General features: G+C 39.7%; 1 pseudogene; it reads right to left on the bottom strand.

Moving 5' to 3' along the window:
- Positions 1-6,916: 6,916 nt before the first annotated feature.
- LOC127557664 (zinc finger protein OZF-like) lies at positions 6,917-13,311 on the bottom strand (annotated as a pseudogene).
- Between the last annotated feature and the right edge of the window lie 7,401 nt (positions 13,312-20,712).

Here is a 20,712-nt window from a genome sequence, read left to right on the forward strand (position 1 = left end):
GTATGTGCACAAATGTTTTTGGCAGGTCTCTTTGTAGTAGCCAGAAATTGGAAACTGAGTGGATGCCCATCAAGTGGAGAATGGCTGAATAAATTGTGGCATATGAATAGTATGGAAAATTATTGTTTGGTAAGAAATGACCAGCAGGAGGATTTCAGAAAGGCCTGGAGACACTTACATGAACTGATGCTGAGTGAAATGAGCAGGACCAGGAGATCATTATATATATCAACAACAATACTATATGATGATCAATTCTGAGGGACATGGCCCTCTTCAACAATGAGATGAACCAAATCAGCTCCAATAGAGCACTGATGAATTGAACCAGCTACACCCAGCAGAAGAACTCTGGAAAATGACTATGAACCATTATGACATAGCATTCCCAATCCCTCTATTTTTGTCCACCTGCATTTTTGATTTCCTTCACAGGCTAATAGTACACTATTTCAGACTCTGATTTTTTTGGTAATGCAAAATAACCGTTAGGTCATGTATGCTTATATTGTATTTAATTTATACTTCACCATAGTTAACATGTATTGGTCAACCTGCTATCAGGGGGAGGGGATGGGGAGAAAGTGGGGAAAAATTGGAACAAAAGGTTTGGCAATTGTCAATGCTGTAAAATTACCCATGCATATAACTTATAAATAAAAAGCTATAATAATAATAATAATAATAATTCTCTTATATGTTTGAATGTCCATTTCCTACCTGTTGAAATATGTTTAGTTTTAGTGGGTAGATGATTTCTTAGATTGTAATCCTAGTTCCTTCACTTTCCATAATTATTATATTCCAAATCCTCAATTCCTTAAATATGAAAATGGCGAAATCTTGTGTCATCCTGATTGTGTAGTCAGAATTCTTTCTGGCTTTTGCAGCATTTTATTCTGGAGCTGGGAGCTCTGAAATTAGACTCTAATATTCCTGGGAGTTTTAATTTTGTGATCTAATTCAGGAAGTAATTGGTAGAATCTTCCCATTTCTATTTTACTTTGTTATTCTAAAATGTTTTCCTTTATAATTTCTTGAAATACAGTGAATAGGTTTTTGTTTTGTTTTTTGACCATGGGTTTCAGGTAGTCCAACAATTCTTAAATTATGTGAAATTTATTTTCTAGATCAGTTCTTTTCCTGATGATATATTTTACATTTCCTCCAATTTTTTCAATTTTGACTCTGTTTTATTGTTCCCTATTTTCATGCAGTCATTAGCTTCCAATTACCCAATTCCAATTTTTAAAGAATTATTTACTACATTCAACTTTTGTGCCTCCTTTTCCATTTGGCTAATTCTGCTTTTTAATACATTCTTCTCTTTATTGGGATTGTGTGTGTGTGTGTTTGTGTGTGTGTGTGTGTGTATTCCTCTTTTATCATTTTGTATATTCTGTTTTTTTAAGGTACTATTTTCTTTTGTAGGTGTCTCTGTATGTATGTGTGTGTGTTTTACCAAAGAATTTATTATTTTTTGCTGTGATTTTCCCTCTCCATTAAGTTGTTGAATCTTGCCATTATTTCTTTCCATTCTATTTTTCACATTCATCCCCTTGTCTTCATTCACAGGTTACAAATCTAGTTCAAGCTCTGGTTACCTTTGTGCTTCTTCATTGTTCTTTCTCACTCAGCTCTTTCCTCTCCTGTCCACCTAGTTGCCAATATGTTTTTTTTTTTAAAGGGCAGGGTTTATCCCAAAGATTCTAAATTTTGGGATAAGATTTCATTATTTGATAAAAACTGCTGGGATAACTGGAAATTAGTATGGCAGAAATTAGGCAAGGACCCACACTTAACACCACATACCAAGATAAGATCAAAATGGGTCCATGACCTAGGCATAAAGAACGAGATTATAAATAAATTAGAGGAACATAGGATAGTTTATCTCTCAGACTTGTGGAGGAGAAAGAAATTTGTGACCAAAGATGAACTAGAGACCATTACCAATCACAAAATAGAAAATTTTGATTATATCAAATTAAAAAGCCTTTGTACAAACAGAACGAATGCAAACAAGATTAGTAGGGAAGTAACTAACTGGGAAAACATCTTTACAATTAAAGGTTCTGATAAAGGCCTCATTTCCAAAATATATAGAGAACTGACTCAAATTTATAAAAAATCAAGCCATTCTCCAATTGATAAATGGTCAAAGGATATGAACAGACAATTTTCAGATGAAGAAATTGAAACTATTACCACTCACATGAAAGAGTGTTCCAAATCACTATTGATCAGAGAAATGCAAATTAAGACAACTCTGAGATATCACTACACTCCTGTCAGATTGGCTAAGATGACAGGAAAAAACAATGATGAATGTTGGAGGGGATGCGGGAAAACGGGGACATTGATGCATTGTTGGTGGAGTTGTGAACGAATCCAGCCATTCTGGAGAGCGATCTGGAATTATGCCCAAAAAGTTATCAAACTGTGCATACCCTTTGATCCAACAGTGTTTCTATTGGGCTTATACCCCAAAGAGATACTAAAAAAGGGAAGGGGACCTGTATGTGCCAAAATGTTTGTAGCAGCCCTGTTTGTAGTGGCTAGAAACTGGAAAATGAATGGATGCCCATCAATTGGAGAATGGCTGGGTAAATTGTGGTATATGAATGTTATGGAATATTATTGCTCTGTAAGGAATGACCAGCAGGATGAATACAGAGAGGCTTGGAGAGACCTACATGGACTGATGCTAAGTGAGATGAGCAGAACCAGGAGATCATTATACACTTCGACAACGATATTGTATGAGGATGTATTCTGATGGAAGTGGATTTCCCTGACAAAGAGACTTAACTGAGTTTCATTGGAGAAATGATGGACAGAAACAGCTACACCCAAAGAAGGAATACTGGGAAATGAATGTGAACTATTTGCATTTTTGATTTTCTTCCCGAGTTATTTTTACCTTCTGAATCCAATTCTCCCTGTGCAACAAGAGAACTGTTTGGTTCTGCAAATATGTATTGTATCTAGGATATACTGCAACATGTTTAGCATATATAGGACTGCTTGCCATCCTGGGGGGGGGGAGGAGGGAGGGAGGGGGAAAAAACGAAACATAAGTGATTGCAAGGGATAATGTCGTGTAGAAATTATCCTGGCATGGATTCTGTCAATGCGAAATTATTATTAAATAAAATAAAATTTATTATAAAAAAAAAAAAAAAAAAAAAAAAAAAAAAAGGGCAGGGTTTATTTATTTATTTTACTATATCCCTTCCTTATTCAACAAATTAGGGGAGCAATAAATCGACCTTTGTCATTTTAAGTCCCTTAATACCTAATCCCAACTTTCCAACTTTATTATGTATAGATGCTTATCACACATTCTAGACAAGCCTTGTTAACCATTTTAATATCCCTCATTGACTATACTCTACCTCCCAAGTCTATGTCCTTCTATTAGAGGTCCTTCTATCTTTGAAATGTCCTCTTTCTTTTATAATCCCTAAGCTTTTCCTTAAGGAGGCAGGTGACCTGATATGGACACATATGTATACATCTGTAATATAATAATCTATATTGTCCATGTTCTCTCCTTCCCATCTCTTGGAAAAGAGATCCTATTCTCTTCTTCAGAGGAAACGTGGGGGACAAAAGAAATAACCGAATTCAAACAGCACTGACAAGTAGCATCATTTTCTTGCTGCACAAGAAAAATCAGATCAAAAAGGGAAAAAAATGAGAAAGAAAACAAAATGCAAGCAAACAACAACAAAAAGAGTGAAAATGTTATGTTGTGATCAGTCTCCTCTCTGAGTCTAACTTTCTCCCCAGTTTAAATACCCTATTACAATGACATCATTACAGTATACTGAATATGTGGGAACTAAAAACCATTCCATCACCGTACTAAGTACTAAGCATATATGTGAATTAGAGAACAATCATTTCATCAATTCCACTGAGTTTACACCTTATTTCAATTATACTTGTTCACAGTTCTGGCCCTCTACAATTATGTGTTAAATAGATGTGACTGCTGCTCTTACTCCTATAAGAAAAGACTTTTCAAAACTTATGTTATCCTATTTCATGGATGATATCTTGGGGTGTGCACCTGAGCTGTAACAGTTAGAAACATATCTACAAAAGACCACAGAAACACTAAAGAACTACCAATGGTATATAGCTCCGAGAAAATTCAAAGACACACTCCTCTTCAATATTTAGAATGTGAAATACTGTAATGACTGCGTTAGCACCCAGGATACATCAGAATCAGTTGGAGTCAGGGTAAGCAAAAGTCCTTAATCTTTATTCTTGGTCTCTAGGGGTAGAAGTGAAGGGGATGGAAGAGAATCTCCGCAAACATCTTCTTTCTCTTGTACTATTAAAGTGACTCTGGCACAGCTTATTCCACCCCCTAGTCCCTCTACAATCCTCTTTATACACCAATTATTGAGCCAGAACAAGATAGTGGGAAGGACCATTTTCCAAGCATGTGCCCATAGAGTATTGTCCAATCAGTAATTAGCCCTAAGTGCTTGAACCTACCTCAGTGCAATGACTCAAGAGTTTCAGCTCTCTACAAAAGACATCCTAAGGTGCTTACAATACACAAACTTCCTTTAAGAACAGAGAAGCTAAACACTTTAAATGACTTTCCGAAGTCGATAGGAGATATCCAATGGATATGTCTAAACTTAGGCTTAACTACTTTTCAATTACAACCATTATAAGACATTTTAAGGGGAAAGACTGCTTTAGACTCACACAAGCTTACAAAAGAAGCGCAAGAGGCTTTGAGAGAAGTTGAAAACCATCACAGCTATTATTATTATTATTTTAAATTTGATTAAAGCTTTTTATTTACAAAACATTTATGGTTAATTTTTCAACAATAACCCTTTCAAAACTTTGTGTTCCAAATATTTCGCTTATTGCTCCCATTCCCTCCCCTAGATGGCTGGTAGCTCAATACATGTTAAATGTGTTAAAATGTTAGCTCACATATATATAAGATATTCCAAACAGAAATAGATGGGGTTGGCTAGTGGTCTCCAAGATGGAAGACGTGTTTTCTCATCCGTGTTCTCCCTGTTTTCCCGAACAGAAGCCCCAGAATTTTCCTCCAAGGACCTAGAAAGAGCTCAGAAAGAGCCTAGTGTCACTTTGGAAGAATTGCTCCTAAGATGAGTTGAGCTCTTCTCTCCTGATGCTTCTCCAATCTGTCTCTTCTCCTCCCACATCCAGGCCATCCCCTTCTGACTTTAGCTTCTGGATGTCCTCAAAAAAAAAATGTAATCCCCCTGCTTGTGCCCCCATTAGCCTCCATCAGCTTTTTTTTCAGTTCTACTCCAGCCACACTGGCCTCCCACTCAATTATGCCCAACAGTCATAGTGGATCTTCCTCCTTGGTAACACAACCAGGGCTGTCCCTGTATCCAAGGTGCGCCTGCCTTCCCCTTCTGCCTCCCTTCTGGGCTCTGCTCAGAGGCTATTTCTGCAAAGAGGCCCTTCCTGATTCCCCAACTATTACCACCCCTCTCCCCAGACCCAACCCACTTTACACAGATGTCCCTCTTACCTGTGTCAGATCCCTCAGGATGCACATTCATTCCTTCATGTCCTCTTGTGCCTTATGTTGTGTCTTCCTGCCTTGGAGGCTACTAAATTCCCTTTTCTTTATTAAAATTCATATGGATTTAGCCTGCCACCAATAACATAAGAAAAGCTTTGCCTCTGGATGCAGGTCATCTAAACTCATAATTTGTTTTGAGACACCTTGCCATAACCCAAATATACTTTTGGGGTCCTCAACTCCATCTCCCCAATATATGGTGGCAGAACCCCATCACATTTGACCTGGTGCCCTATCCACTGCACTAACTAGCTGCCTCCATCACAACTTGACTTTTATGGAAATGTTTTGCATAATGTCACTTGTAATTTCTTCATTGTGGGTGAAAATAAGGGAGAGAACCTAGAACTCAAAAATCTTAAAAACAAATGTAAAAAATTAGGTCTGGATGTAACTGAAGCAAAATATAAAATAAATGAATTAAAAAAAAAAGAAAGAAAGAAAACAGAAGCCAAAATGCCTCCAAATTCCTAATGCAAGGAACCTGTGTTCATTTAGAGACTGAAAAAGATCTACCTTACTGTAATTTCCATGAATCCAAAATTCAAAGATTTGAATATTGAGCAAGATAAAGAAGAGAAAGTGAAAAATCTTTTCAAGGAAAAGTCACAGAAAATGAAATTAATCATTTAAAAAATAGGAAAGGGGCACAGCTAGGCGATGCAGTCCACAGAGTAGATAGGCAGTAAGACTTGAGTTCAAATCTGGCCTCAGACACTTAATATTTCCAAGTTGGGTAAGTCACTTAACCCCCATTTCTTTAGCCAAAAAAAGAATAGAAAAGGGGATTCTACCTCAATTTTGAATGAATGACACTGAAAAAAAAATGCAAGAGATTAGAAAGGGAAAGATTTAGGCCATCTCCTAAATAAAAATTGCTCAAGCATATATTTCAGATAAATATATTTTGGAATTAGGACCAGAATTTTGCATCACTTATTCACATTTATAACAGGAAGATTTGGTTTTTTTGTCATTTTCTATTTCAGATAGGTAAGAGATATACAAGGATTTTTTTTTTCTAGAAAAATATTTGTTTTTAAAATAAAAGTAAAGTGTTAGGTATAACCTACAAATGTAGCTAGGAGAATTCTTGATTCAAGATCTAGATTTAAAAGATAGAGAATGTCATGAAAATAATTTTATGATTTCTTCTAATAATTTTTGTAATAATATCTTCAACACTGGTGAAAATGACAACAGGAAGCCATCAATATCTGATTTCTTTTTTAATGTTAAAATTCATACAAATGAACATTTTAAATTTATAAAAAACAGAAAACTATGTCAAGAAACAAATCTTCAAAGCTTGAATTTCTTTTTTGAGTTATAATGAAATTAATTAACCATTTTTCAAGGCTTCCTCAGTCTGTCTGTTCCATTGCATGTATCATTATTGTAATAATGTGTTCCTTATTATTTTAGATCAGAGGATCAGGGGAGAAACAAGCCTCTGGCTAGTATTTCCTACTGTTAATCTCTCCTATCCAAAAAAAAAAAAAAACAAAATCCCCCCAAAAAAAACATCATAAAGAAAGTTTCTTGTGGATTCTGTGATGTCTAGCAAGATGGGAGCTGCATATAAAGGCCTTTCCACACTGATTACATTTAAAAGGTTTCTAGCCAGTGTGGATTTTCTGATGTGTAACAAGATAGGAGTTGGATCTGAAAGCTTTTCCACATTGATTACATTTAAAAAGTTTCACTCCAGTGTGTATTCTCTTATGTCTGGCAAGATCGGAGCTGGAGATGAAAGACTTTCCACATTGATTACATTTAAATTGTTTCTCTCCTGTGTGGATTCTCTCATGTGACGTAAGATTACCCTTCTTTGTGAAAGCCTTTCCACACTGATTACATTTAAAAGATTTCTTTCCAGTGTGGATTCTCTGATGTTCAGCAAGACTGAAGCTGAATGTGAAAGCCTTTCCACATTGATTACATTTAAAAGGTTTCTCTCCAGTGTGGATTCTCTGATGTGCAGCAAGACTGGCACTCTGTGTGAAAGCCTTTCCACAATGATTACATTTAAAAGGTTTCTCTCCAGTGTGGATTCTCTGATGAGCAGCAAGATTGGCACTCTGTGTGAAAGCCTTTCCACATTGATTACATTTAAAAAGTTTCACTCCAGTGTGTATTCTCTTATGTCTAGCAAGATCAGAGCTGGATGTAAAAGCCTTTCCACACTGATCACATTTAAAAGATTTCTCTCCAGTGTGGATTCTCTGATGCAAAGCAAGATTGGACCTCCATGTGAAAGCCTTTCCACATTGATTACATTTAAAAGGTTTCTCTCCAGTGTGGATTCTCTGATGTGTAGCAAGACTGGCACTCTGTGTGAAAGTCTTTCCACACTGATTACATTTAAAAAGTTTCACTCCAGTGTGTATTCTCTTATGTCTAGCAAGATCAGAGCTGAATGTAAAAGCCTTTCCACACTGATTACATTTAAAAGATTTCTCTCCAGTGTGGATTCTCTGATGCAAAGCAAGATTGGACTTCCATGTGAAAGCCTTTCCACACTGATTACATTTAAAAGGTTTCTCTCCAGTGTGGATTCTCTGATGTGCAGCAAGACTGGCACTCTGTGTGAAAGTCTTTCCACACTGATTACATTTAAAAGGTTTCTCTCCAGTGTGGGTTTTCTCATGTTTTGCTAGACAGGAGATAGCTGCAAAAGGTTTTCTACATTGATTACTTATGTAAGGCTTTCCACGCTGAAAACTTAAATTGGGATTTTCTCTAGGGTGGATTTTCTGATGGTTAAGCAGGAATGATCTATAATTGAAAGCTCTCCCACATTCAGTACACTGATGAGTCACCTCTCCAGTATGAGCTTTCTGCAGGCTAGCAAGAGCTGGATTCCAACCAAAGGCTTTCCCACACTGATCACATACCGATCTTTTAATTCCAGGACAGTAAGGAAGAGATGAAATATTGGATGAGGATACTTCACATATATTATGTTCCTCAGGTTCTTTTCCAATATGCATTTGCTGATGAGTAAGGACATTAGAGTTCTGACTGACAGCCTTCTCATCATTATTACTTATGGAAAGCATTTCTTCGGTATCACTTATCTGATGGCCCTTGAGGCCTGAACGACACTTCCCAATTATATTCCATTGATTACCTGGAATCAAAGGCTGTACCTCTTCAGTGAAGCATTTCTTGTATTCACTACCTTGAAGGTAATCACTTTCTGGGGTCATTTTCTTACTGTGATTTAGAACAGAAGTCCATCGGAATTTCTTTCCAATTTCACACTGTTTACAATCACTCTTTGGATATTTATCTTCTTTGAGAATAAAATCATGCAATTCCTTCAAATTGAAGTCAAAGGGACCATCATCCATGAATCTTTGCCGGTCATGTTCTTTCACAAAAATTTCCAGCTTTTTACTCATCTCATTTACTGTGAACGCAGTTTCTACATCTGAAGAAGACAAACCATATACGCAAAAAGACATACACACATGCATAAACACAAATAGGAATGTAACGTAAGAATCACTGCACCTTGTGACCATACTAAATATACAAAACTGCAAGCAATGGCTTTTAAGAATCCAAGTCATTTTTAAAAAGAGACAGACTGAGTCAGCCACCAGCCCTGAAATTAGGAAGACCTGAATAAAAATCTGGCCTCAGACAATTATAATTCCTAGCTTTATGAGCCTGGACAACTCACTTAAGCCCAATTGCCTCAGGAAAAATGATGATAATAATAATAATAATAATAATAAAAGACAGATAGATAATATGTGAGACATGAATCTCAAAGTACTGGACCAATCAGAGAATTATCCTCTCCAATTGAAATAAACACATTCAACAAAGGCAAGGGCCCAAGGTCGAGATGACTACCAAATATTTAATGACAGTAGATTAGAGTCTTCTTTGTGCTGGAATAGATTTTCCTAATTAGAGTGAAAACTCAGCCAATGCACAGTTGAAAATCATAGAGCAGATAAAGAGTAGACTGCTTTCAGAGATATGTCGGCTAGTACCACATTTACTCATCTGGGGAAAAAGTAAACATCCAAATGAGTCTGATAAAAATAATGGGGAAATTCAGAAGGTATTCAATGAAAAATGAAAACTCTACAAGATTTACAAGATTACAAGTATTGTAGAATACTCATCTTGAGGAAAGCAATGTTTAACTCTCCTAAAAGTTACAGACATGTTGTTTTTTTGCCCCAGTAAATAAAGACAAAAAAATTCATTTTTATATGCTTCTTTTTTCCCTAAATATCTTAGCAAAGAGAACTAATAGTGAATATCAAAATCAAAGGGCATATGTAATTTTGTAACTCTTTTGTCATAAATCTACATTGTTCTCCAAATTGAGTGGATCAGTTCATAATTTCAGCAATAATATATTCATGTCCCTAACATAATATTAAAATGTTTTTGATTTGCATGCCCGTAATCAATAATAACTTAGAATATTTTCTCACAAGGTTGTAAACAGTTTTAATTTCTTCATCAAAAAACTACTTATTCCTATCCCTTGTGCGATCTTCATCTGTGAAGTTTTGTCTAGAGCAGGGTCCTTTCTTTTTCTCTTTCAATTCCGTGCTCCTGCCCCTCACTATGCAGAGGTAAAAGTTTTGGAGGCTGAGGACACCAGGCCAATGCAGATGCCCCTGGAGCTTGTTCTTGGCTAACTCAGCAGAGTCTGCATAGAGTGCATAGCCCTTTATTTGAGTCAAATCTCTGTCTAGTAAGATGAAATCCCTCCTAAGATCCTATTAAGGTTTGGACAACTTCTGGAGTTTTATTCACTTTTGCTGCTCAAAATGAATTATGAGGTATTTATTTTTTGTTTGGGGAGAAATTGTTAGGGATCTAAGCATTTCCTGTCCTATTGTGCCATCTTACCAGAACCCTCTTCCATTCTTTTAAGCCCATTTACTTTTTTTTTTTAATTGTTAAAAATAATTTTTTAAAAGACAAGAATATACAATGGTGAAAGCTTTTATAATGTTTAAATTCTTTTATATAAGATTTAGTCCTTGATTTAGTCTTTGCATAAAGTGTGATGCATTTAAACAACTCTAGTATTTCCTGAACCAAACCAATATTCCACCTTTATGCCAGATGGTTACAAATCATGGCACTCCGCAATCTGGAAAAAATCAAAAGCCCTTCGATCCAAAGGGCAATGACAGATGAAAGAAAGCGGCCACATATTACTAAAGGTGACTTTGAGACAGGAAGTTTTGGTTTTTTTTTTTTTAATAAAAATTACATTTAATTCGCATTTTCTTTTTTTTTTTTTTCTTAATAGCTCTTTATTGACTGAACCCATGCCAGGGTAATTTTTTAAAGCATTATCCCTTGCACTCACTTCTGTTCCGATTTTTCCTCTCCTTCCCTCCACCTCCTCCCCCAGATGGCAATCAGTTCTTTACATGGTAAATAGGTTTTTAAACCCATTTTCATGGAGTTTATCTAACAAATGCAGCAGTAAGACCAGCTACCTGACTGAGGGTTAATTATGTAACTCAAAAACATGCAGCCAACACCATAATGGATGCAGTCTTGGTGCCCTCAGATGACTGAACACTCAATCCAGTTTCTGGGATTTGTGAATCACTTCTGTGCTGTTTGGGTTCATTTTGCACTGATGAGAAAAACCAAGAATAGACAGGAAATGGTCCTTACCCAGGGACAGCAGGTTCAGGACATTCTCCAGCGTGACTTCCTTGTAGAGCTCCTTCTGAGAAGGGTTCAGGAGCCTCCACTCCTCCTCAGTGAAGTCCACCACAACATCCTTGATTGTCACCAATTTCTAAACCATCAAAAAAAAGTCACTTGATTTAGTGCTGAAAGGAACTCCAGAATTCATTTAGTCCAACCCTCATCAAGACAGAAGAGGAAGTTGAAGCAGAAATGGGATTTACCTCCTATCTATCAGATGAACTAATAAGATCAAGAATGATCAGTGCCGGAAAGAATGTGGGAATACTGGGACACCAGTGCACTAATGAGGAAATGAGAAGTGATCTAAGGTTTCTGGAGAGCAACTTGGAACTATGATCTGTGTAAATCTTTAGATGAAATATAGCATCACTAGGTCTGGAATAATCCAAAGAGATCCTAAAAAGAGGTAAAGGGCCTACAAGTGCAAAAATATTTATAGCAGCCGTTTCCTGGAGGCAATATTGTAGAAACTGAGGGAATTCCCATCAAGTGGGGAATGATTGAACAAGCTGTGGTATATGACTGTAATGAAATAGTATTGTAAAATAAGAAATGATGGACAGGCAGATTTCAGAAAGAACTACAAAACCAAATTAATGGAAAGTGAAATGACCAGAGCCAGGAAAAGATTGTATATAGAATCAGCAACAAAGTTTGGTGATCAGCTATGAAGGACTTTGCTCTTCTCAGGAGGACAAAGATGTAAGGCAAATATAAGATTCAAGAAGGAAAAGGCTTTCCACACCCTAAACAAAGAGCTGATGGGCTCTAAAAGTGATTGAAGAATATATCTTTTAGTTACTTTATTCTTTTTTTTCTTCTCTTTTGGTCTGTGTCATTTTTCACAACTCTGATTAATAAGGAAATATGGTTTAAATGACAGCACGGATATACCTAGATGAAGTTGCCACCATTTTATTAGGAAAGGAGGGAAAGGATGGTGAAAAATTTACAACTCCAATTCTTATAAACATGAATGCTACAATTGGTCATGACATAAAACTGAAAATAATTTAGAACAAACAAGCAAATGTACCTTTGTGTATCTGGCTCCTAACTTCTTTATACTCTCTCTGAGACCCAACAGATCTAACCCAAAGCCCAGGTCAGGTAAGGAGGAGAGACTGTGTCTGTGACTTCTGAGGAAATGTAACCCCCCCAGTCATGGAATCTGTCACACCCTGGAGTGGATAAATAAACCACAGTTTACTCTTTGGCTGGACCCTGAGCTCCCTGACTCTGGCTTTCCCTACCAAAGATCCTGACAATTCCCACAGCAGAATCAATGAGACCATCTTTATGTGGCTCCTGGCACATGGCAGACACCACAACACCCGCCCTGGCCTTCTCACACCTTAGTCTTCCTCTCTGCCCCAGGGACGTTGGCCTCCTGGCCTATACTTAACCAGGACCCTCTGTCCCCTGTCCCTAGAAGTTTTCAATGGCTTCTCTCCTGTTTGCAATGGCCTTTTCCCTCACCTCCTGCTTTCTTCACATCTCAGCTAAATTCTCCCTTTCTGAAAACAAGCCTTTCCTGGTCCCCAAACTGCTGAACCTTCTCTCTGAGAGTAGCTCCCATCTACACTGTGCAGCGCAGGTGTGGACAGAGATCATGAGCTGTTTTCTCCCTGGGAGCTCCATGAGGGCAGGATCTGTTTTTTTTTTCTTTACCTTCCTCTGCACCCTCAGTAGTTAGCAAGGAGCTTGGGTCAGAGGAGCTATTTTCTGGCTCCTCTTGATTGAGTTGATCTTGACCAGGCAAAGGAGAGGGACTCAAGAGAGCCTTGGGAGCCACCGGGTGGCCTGAGAGGCAAGAAATGGACAGTGCCAGAGGGGCAATTCCTGCCCTGCTGCCACCCCTGCCAGGGACCCCCTCCCTCTGACAGGAGGAAGCTTCCTGAGTTCTCTTGGACGCTCCCTGGCCTGCGGCTGCTCAGCTCTAGACAGGGACTGACTGCACTCACCTGGGAAGAGAGTCTCCGGATGCCCGAGGCCATCTCTCTGTTTTCAGGCTTGGGTCCTGGGCCAGCCGGGCTGAGGAGGGAAAAAATCTTAGAGATGGAGGGAAGGATCTGAGCCTATCTTTCCTGGCCTGGATGCTGATCCCCCCAGAATGAGACAGAGAGATTTCAGGACTGGGACAATCAGTGGCCCTGCCCCACCCTCGGGGGAGAGACCCCACCCCAGGAGGAAGTAGGGAGGGTCTCCTCAGAACCAGACTGGATAAAGGAGTTTTCTAAGGAGGGGTCAAGAACAGAGAAATGGGGCAGACTCCGAAGCTGGAAGATTTGGGCTGATCACTTACTGCCCCCAAAGATCAGGGACCCCTATACTATGGTGGAGGTGGGAGGTCAGGCAACTGTGACCCTCAGTGGAGAAGATATCCCAGGACCTCTGGGAGGAGATCCTGTGCCTGAACTTGGGGGGAGAACAGCTCCTGCTAATGTGGAGGACACCGGACAAGAAGTCAGAGGGGAAAATGAGCCCAAAGGGAAGGGCGGGAAGCAGGAGCGGGGTGAGGTGAGGAGGGGCCCTGGGTCAGACCTACCTGGGACCTGCAGGTGCAGAGACGGCTCCCAGAAGGTAGAGAAATCTCAACTATGAGAGAAGGAGGCAGAGAGATCTCAGCTCAGAGAGGAGATAGAGAGAGATCCCAGGTCCCAGAAATGGAGGCAGAGAGATCCCAAAGGGAAAGAAATGGAGAGATCTCAGCTTACAGAGATTCTGCTTATGGCCAAGGGCCTATGAGCGGGTCCTCCTAATCCAGGAGCCCCACCCACTCCAGCACTCTGGAACCACCCCTCCCAATCCCAGAATTCCAGTCTTCCCAAAAGGACTCAGATCATACCTGCCCCTCACCCCATCACTCAGAGCTCCCCTCCCCCATCCTGGCATCTCTGAGTTTGGAGGAGAAAGGAAGTCTGCAGCCTCGGCTGCAGAGAAGGTGGGGCCTGAGGGGGGAGGGGAATGGCTGGGGAAGCCTGAAGAGATGTAGGAGGCAGGATGTGTGCCTAAGAAGGTGGTTGTGGGGTCTGGGAAGAGCTGGCAGCCCAAGAGATTCTGCTGAGGAGGCAAAATGAGGAAGGGAAAGGGGAGCAGAGATGGGGAAAGGGAGTTCTGAATGATGGGGTAGGGGGTAGTGATAATCTGAGTCCTTTTGGGAAGACTGGGATTGGGAGGGGTCCTTCCCGAGAGATGGAGCAGCCTGGGCCCCTGGGATAAGAAGGACCCACCCACATTCTCTTGGCCTAAAGCAGAATCATCCATCTGAGATCTCTCACTCTCCTCTCTGAACTGAGATCTCTCTGCCTTCTCTGTAATTGGATATCTCTGCCTCCTTTTCTCAGCTGAGATCTCTCAACCTCCATCTCCTTCTCTCTGAGATTTCTCTACCACTATCTCTCTGACCTGCGATCTCTCTGCCCCTCTCTCTGACATATCTCCATCTCTGTGAGATCTCTCTACCTCCTGTTTCTGAGTTGAGATCTCTGTTTCCTCTCATAATTGAGATTTCTCTTCCTTTTGGGAGCAATCTTTGCATCTGCAGGTCCACGGTAGTTCTGACCCAGGGCCCCTCCTCCCCTCACCCACTCCTGCTAGCTGCCCTTCCCATTGGGCTCATCTTCCCCCTCTCACCTGTTGTCCAATGTCCTCCACATTGGAAGTGATGAGGGTGAAACCGGACTGCCTGTCCCAATAAAGTGATGTAAAGAAACTTAAATGGATTTACATTTTCTGGAAAAAATTCTAGAGAAAGACTCTTTTCATACACAAACCTATATGGTCCCACAGCCTCTGGAAGCAGGAAGAAAGATTATCTAAAGTACGAACCTCTTCTGAGGCAAAACTTAAGTGGCCTTGCCTGTTCTGTTCTATTCTGTTTCTGCATAAACGTCTGTATATAAGTCCTTAGAAAATGTCTCTTTGCAAATATCACTTGTCTCTTGAAAAGTGATCTTGCCCACCCAGAGAAGAGAGCCTCATCTTGGTGTCTTTCAAATAATAAAAGCCTTTTTGTCACAGCTTTTTTGAGTTAGCCAATTTCTTGCTTCCAGCCCACCTTAGCCTGATGTTTTGGAGAACTAGGAGAACCACCCATTCCTAGGAGAACACCTCATCAGAAGGAGCTGGCCTGCCTCCAAGTTCAGGCTCAGGGTCTCCTCCCAAAGGTCCTGGGGTGTCTTTTCATTGAGGGTCACAGTTGCCTGACCACCCACCTCTCCCAGAGTATCAAATGAAGGGAGAGTTGTGGGTCAAGGGTCATTGAGGTGGCTCCTGATCTTAATCTTGGGGGTGTGAGGGATTTAGAAAACCCTTACCCAAAATGACTACTCAGAGACCTCTCGAAGTCAAAAAGCAGAAAAGTTGTTGTTTATTAATAAATTCTCATGAGAATGAGCAATTCCACCGTGAGGAGGGAAAGAGAGAAAGCTCACGGTAGAAGGGCTAAAGATTTAGGAAAGGTATACAGTTTTTATAAGTTTGGTTACAAAGGATTACATCATAGATTAGAGAGCATTAAGAAAATAGGTGCCCTCTCCCCTTAATTGAATGTTAGACATGGGTGCCAACAGACCTTCAAGATTTAGATTACTAAACTAACAGCATTCAACTAGTAGTCTAAATATTGATGACATTGGATAGTGATAAATGTCATCATTTTAGGTTAAGTAAATATATCTAAAGTTTTAGTAAATATTGGTTAATACACAGCATACTTATACAGGTCACAGAGACATAGAAATAATGAAAAATAAAAATATAGAAAAGGAATTTTAAACATTTCTGGAAGTTCTTCACTTTATCTCCATTTCACACAGGGGGAAGGCAAAAGATCAAAGGTAAGCACTTTGGGAGGGAGGCAAGTCCTCTTCTTGCTCAGAACTAGCTCATTTCCAGGCCTGACTCTCCCTGCTCCCTCCTGGGGTGGTCTCTCCCCTGAGGGTGGGCAAGGGCCATTGACCTTCCCTGTCCTGAGGGCTCTCTCTCATTCTGGCAGGTCAGCATCCAGCCTGGGCAGAGAAGCCTCTGTGCTCCCTCTCTGTGCTCTCTATCCCTCCCCAGCCCAGTTGGCAGAGGACCCAAGGTCCGGAACCACCAGAGCCCCTCGTCCCACTGAGTGCAGTCCCTCCACAGAGCTGAGCAGCATCAGCCCAGGGGGCTTCCAAGAGAGCCCAGGAAGCTTCTTCCTGTCAGAGCTGGGGGGTCCCTGGCAGGGTTGGCAGCAGGGTGTAGTGTTCTGGTTGGTTTTCTGGAGGTCTCTGGAGCAGCCTTTGTTTCAGCTGAATAATCACCACCAGTATAGCCAGGTGTTAAAGTCCAAAATCTTTTGTATCTCCTTCAAAGTCTTGTCTCCCTGCCTGGGCCCGGGATAGCGTACTGGGGGTCCTGCAGAATGTATCTTGGTTTCTGTGCGAGAAGCAGCAGGAACACCCTGATGATCTCTGTCTTGAAGTCTGTCTCTGTCCGAGGGCTTGTTCTCCAGCCTCCAGCCACCATAAAAGTGGGAGATACAATGAATTTCTCTCTTTGGCTCTGAGAGCTTGAGCTCCCCCCTCCAATCCTCTGTCTTCTCTGAGTCTCTGGCTGAGTTTGTCCCAGTGTATATGCAGAATACTGAGTACAAACCAATTCTATCATTAGGGAACCATTATTTCTTGTAAGATTTACTCAATCACACTGAAGAAGAGTACTATTAATCACCAAGCTAAACTAGATAACTATTGTCTTATCAATTCCACTGAGTTAGCCCCTTGTAAAAATCCTTGTTTCAAGTTCTGAGTTCTGGCCCATAACATCTCCTTCCTTCTTTTGTTTAGAATAGGTGGTCATGCCCTCCCCGAATTCTCAGGGAGGTGAGAACCCCAAAAAGGAGATGATCATGCCTTCCCTGATTTCTCAGAAAAGGGGGTGAGAACACTAAAAAAGGAGGTGATCATGCCCTCCCTGACATCTCAGGGAGGGAGATGAAAACACCAAAGGAAAATGGGAAGTCAAACTAGGTTAGCAAGTTTCTGAAAGGTCCTACCTGAAATAGGTATACATAAGTCCATCAACATGGGAGATATTACATACCTAACAACATGAATCAACATGAGGAATTATACATATACATAAGACCTAGAAATAGTCCAAAACCAATCTATTGTCCATTACTTCATGTTTCAGCAATGCAATGATTCCTGCAGATTTTGAAATCCTGCAAGTCATATCAACAATTTTTCATCTCAAGGAATCCACTGATTCTTGTGGGTTTTGAAGTTCTGTAACAGTCTCATTATCAGCCATGCTTTTTCAGTGTCAGATGTTTCCTAGGTCTTCTCCTTTGTGTTGAGATTTTTTCTCTTTTTCTATCTCTCTCCAGGTGCTCATTGGCACCCATCTTATTCCTTTTCCATCTGTATACATGTGGTTTTCTTCTTTTTCTTCAATATAATGGTTCTCTCTGAGAGCAGGTTTCTTGGGGAGGTTTTCTGGAGGCAGCCTTAGTTTCGGTTCAAAGTAATAAGCACTTCAAAATGCAGCCAGGTGTTAAAGTAGTTCTTTATTGTTTCTCCCAAAATAGCCCAGTTAGCTTTCTTTGGTTCCGAGAGCTCTTGTTGCTAGCTTCAGCCTCTCTCTGAATCTTGGTTCTGCCCAATTACAGATTAGCTTCTCAATCTCCCAAACTCAGCTCTCACTCTGTCAATCTTCCGAAGTGACTTCTGGCTCTCGCTCAACTGTGACTCATGCCTTTTTCTGAACTGACTCTGACTGACTCACTGAAGCTCTTTTTATGCTCAGTGTAAAAGGTTGACTCCTCCTCCAAGAGTGGCATTATGGGAGGTGTGAATTCACAAAGTTACAAAGTTAACTTTGTGCATCTCCCATTCTTGTGAACTCCAATGGGTGAGCTCTAATGTGTAAACTCTTAAAGGTGCAAACCCAAGCACACAAGCATTGCTTCCATCAATTCCACTTAGTACCTCGTTTCAGTTTCTGGCCCATAACATTTCCTTGTAGGATCAGATCGATCATACTGAACCATGCTAATTTAGATAACTATTGTCTCTATCAACTCTAATGACTTAATATTTTATAAGGATTCTAACATATACATACAAGGAAACTCTCTCCCCCAAGCAGTTAACCTATCTGGTCCCTTCCATTCACCACTTTCAGTATCTCTCCACATCATCTGGAGATTATATTGGAGCTGCTGGCACTGGACACTGCCCTTCTGTCAAGGTAAAAAGCCTGTATTCTCCCCAATTGTAATCCCTTTCTCCCCTCTGATTGCTTTGCTGCTGATTGATCAATCTTCTAAAGATTCTTTGGGAGTGACCTTGACTGCCATCATGCCCCACCTGCTTTTGGTTTGAGGTCTTGGAACTGGGCCCTACCTCTCATTGCCCAGGGTCAATCTACATTATTAGGCCCAGTGGAAGCCCTTATTGCATTTTGGAGATAGGGTTCTGGGTTTTATTCTTTTACCATGTCTTCTCACTCTATCTCTGTGCCAACATTGGTCTTTCAGATACCCTACTTTGCCACATTGAAAGCATTGGTGAGTCTCTCTGGAAGTCCCTTGCCAAGAGGGATCCTCTCTTCCCATGTTCTGCATCTGGGTATAAAAGGCATTTATGCCCACTGTGGCACAGAGTCTTATGATCTCCTATAAAAGAGCATCCTTGTGCAATAGGCTGTGTAAGAATAATTCTTGTACAAACCTCATTAGTTTTTTCTCTAGCAAGTTGTTTGATCATTATTCCTGTTGCTGCATTTCCACCAGTAGTTCATATGACAACTGTCTGCAGATGTCCCATGAAATCAGCAAAGGGTTCATTTGGATTTTTCTCTATTTTCCTGAAGGCTTCCCCTCTCTCTTTTTGTCCTGAAAGAAAGTTCCATGCTTTGATAGCAGCAGAAGCAATTTGCTCATATGCTATCAAAGGGTAATTAATCTGTGTTAAAGGGTCTGCATACTGACCTTTGCCATTTTCAAGTGTTTAATGATTTCCAAATCAAAAGGAGTGTATCTTCTCCTTTCTTGACTAGAAGAGTCAGACTCTTGAATAACAGGATATGCTTCTATTCTTAAACCAGATGTATCCAGTTCTTCTTTTCTAACTTTAACTACTGCCTTTATTTCTCCTGCACTTATTTCCAAGTCAGTTGTTTTTCTGATGAGATTTTTTAACATTGTTTGCTTTTTTCCCCTTCTTTTAGTTTTGTTTTATTGTTTCTTGATTTCCTATAAGGTCATTAGCTTCCAATTACTCAATTCTAATTTTCAAGGATTTCTTTTCCTTGGTGAACTTTTGTATCTTTTTTCGAATTTGGCCGATTTTGCTTTTTAAGGAATTCTTTTCCCCATCAGCTTTTTATATTTCTTTTTGCTTTATTCTCAATTCTCTTCCCATTTTTCCTTTATCTCTATTGCTTGATTTTAAAAATCCCTTTTGATCTCTTTCATGCCCTCTGACCAATTCTTGTTTTTCTTGGAGGCTTTGGATGAAGGAACTTTGATACCTTTGAATGAAGGAGGTGGGGAGTCTTTGGTTTTATCAAACATTAGATTAGTGTAGTCTTGACTACTCTGTCCTGTGAACCTAACCAATTCCATTGATTGATTACTCTATTTCTTAGTCAGTACTAAATGGATTTCATGACTGTTGCTTTATAATAGAATTTAAGTCTGGTACAGCTAGGACACCATTTGCAGTTTTTTTTTTTCATCAATTCCTTTGACATTCTTGACCTTTTGTTATTCCACATGTATTTTGTTATTATTTTTTCTAGAATTGTAATTTCTTTTTTAAAAATCATTTTTAAAAATTTATTTTATAATAACTTTTTATTGACAGAACCCATGCCAGGGTAATTTTTTTACAACATTATCTCTTGCACTCACTTTTTTTCCTATTTTTCCCCTCCTTCCCTCTACCCCCTCACCCAGATGGCAAGCCGTCCTATATATGTTAAATATGTCGCAGTATATCCTAGATACAATATATGTGTGCAGAACCGAACAGTTCTGTTGTTGCACAGGAAGAATTGGATTCAGAAGGTAAAATAACCCGGGAAGAAAAACAAAAATGCAAACAGTTTACATTCATTTCCCAGTGTTCCTTCTTTGGGTGTAGCTGCTTCTGTCCATCATTGATCAATTGAAACTGAGTTAGGTCTCTTTGTCAAAGAAATCCACTTCCATCAGAATACATCTTCATACAGTATCATTGTTGAAGTATATAATGATCTCCTGGTTCTGCTCATTTCACTTAACATCAGTTCATGTAAGTCTCGCCAGTCCGTTCTGTATTCATCCTGCTGGTCATTCCTTACAAAACAATAATATTCCATAACATTCATATATCACAATTTATCCAACCATTCTCCAATTAATGAGCATCCATTCA

The sequence above is a fragment of the Antechinus flavipes genome, chromosome 3, assembly GCF_016432865.1.
Source record: "Antechinus flavipes isolate AdamAnt ecotype Samford, QLD, Australia chromosome 3, AdamAnt_v2, whole genome shotgun sequence".
Lineage (NCBI taxonomy): Eukaryota > Metazoa > Chordata > Mammalia > Dasyuromorphia > Dasyuridae > Antechinus > Antechinus flavipes.